A 1,606-nucleotide genomic window follows, 5' to 3' on the forward strand; every position below is an offset into this window, starting at 1 on the left:
AGTAGGTTGGAGATGTCACCTATATCTCTCTTTTCTTTGCTATTAGTTGAAGATGTCACCTGTATCTCACTACCTGTTGTAGGATGGCGATGTCACCTGTATCTCACTACCTGTTGTAGGATGGCGATGTCACCTGTATCTCACTACATGTTGTAGGATGGCAATGTCACCTGTATCTCACTACATGTTGTAGGATGGCGATGTCACCTGTATCGCACTACCTGTTGTAGGTTGGAGATGTCACCTGTATCTCTCTTTTCTCTGCTATTAGTTGAAGATGTCACCTGTATCTCACTACCTGTTGTAGGATGGCGATGTCACCTGTATCTCACTACCTGTTGTAGGATGTCGATGTCATCTGTATCTCACTACCTGTTGTAGGATGGCGATGTCACCTGTATCTCTCTTTTCTCTGCTATTAGTTGAAGATGTCACCTCTGTCTCTTTTTTGAAGGTTGGAGATTCTACTTTGAAGCTGGAGTCTGTGAAGAAGTTTATAGAACTGAGGAAAGGGGGAAGTCCTGAGGACCTGAAGGAACAGAGCGATGATATGAAGTTATATGCTCAGATATGCAGTAATGAGAGTTTACCAGACGACCTAAAGACAGTCTGTGCCAAAGACTCTAAAGTCATTGAGAAGACATTTCATGGACTCGGTAATCTTATAATGTTCATACCCAACACTGGTCCCGTATGTCACGCTGTGTATTATATATACTGTATATGTATGACATCACACCCTTACTGCATTGGTAACCCACATTCCATGTCGTACACCAGGCACCCCGCAGTTTGGGGCTGAGAATGTTCCATGCAGTTATCTTCTTCTTGGTGTTAATGGCCCCGATCCTTAACCTTAAGTCCCATGTCCGGGGATGGGACGAGGCATAAAATCACCCTGTTAAGCCAATAAAGTATTCCGTCTATATGTCTCTGAAGTGCGTTTCCCTTTCAGAATATGTCTCCGACAAGATGGATGTCTGTGAGGTTTGCGCCTTTGCTGCCTGCACCGGATGTTAATCTGGATTCCCGCACTTTCCACAGACGCAGTTCCTCCCACCCGTCATCATCATCACCACATGCATTATACAGCAATTTATATCAGATCCACCGAGCAGCTACTGAATGTGAAATAAAGTCATTGTTTCCGTCAGTCCTGATGTTGTTCTTCATGTATTATATGGTTTCTGTGTTCCGCTCCGTAGATCCAGACACCTCACAGGTATTACAGGGAAGTCAGTATGGACCCTGCAATAATAATTCAGCAACATTCTATCACTGATCACACTTACATCCTCATCATTCCATAACTAGTAATTAATAATTAATGAGCAGAGTTAGAAAGACTCAGGAATCAGAATCATCCTATCCAGTCACTAATAGCCAGTGACATCACTGAGAGCTCAGCCTATCCAGTCACTAGGAACCAGTGACATCACTGAAAGCTCAGCCTACCCAGTCACAGGTGACATCACTGAGAGTGCAGCCTATCCAGTCACTAGGAGCCAATGACTCCACTGAGTGCAGCCTATACAGTCACTAGGTGCCAGTGACATCACTGAGAGTGCAGCCTATACAGTCACTAGGAACCAGTGACATCACTGAA

At 44.3% G+C, this 1,606-nt stretch overlaps 1 long non-coding RNA gene across 1 annotated transcript; it reads left to right on the top strand.

Annotated features, from left to right (window-relative positions):
* The first annotated feature begins 446 nt into the window (after nt 1-446).
* On the top strand, nt 447-1,153 carry LOC146041844 (uncharacterized). The gene is made up of 2 exons (XR_014463619.1): nt 447-656; nt 956-1,153. It is a non-coding gene; the product is annotated as an uncharacterized LOC146041844 (long non-coding RNA).
* Nucleotides 1,154-1,606: the final 453 nt, after the last annotated feature.

This window comes from Crinia signifera, chromosome 19 (assembly GCF_055691185.1).
Source record: "Crinia signifera chromosome 19, ASM5569118v1, whole genome shotgun sequence".
NCBI classification, from domain to species: Eukaryota; Metazoa; Chordata; class Amphibia; order Anura; family Myobatrachidae; genus Crinia; species Crinia signifera.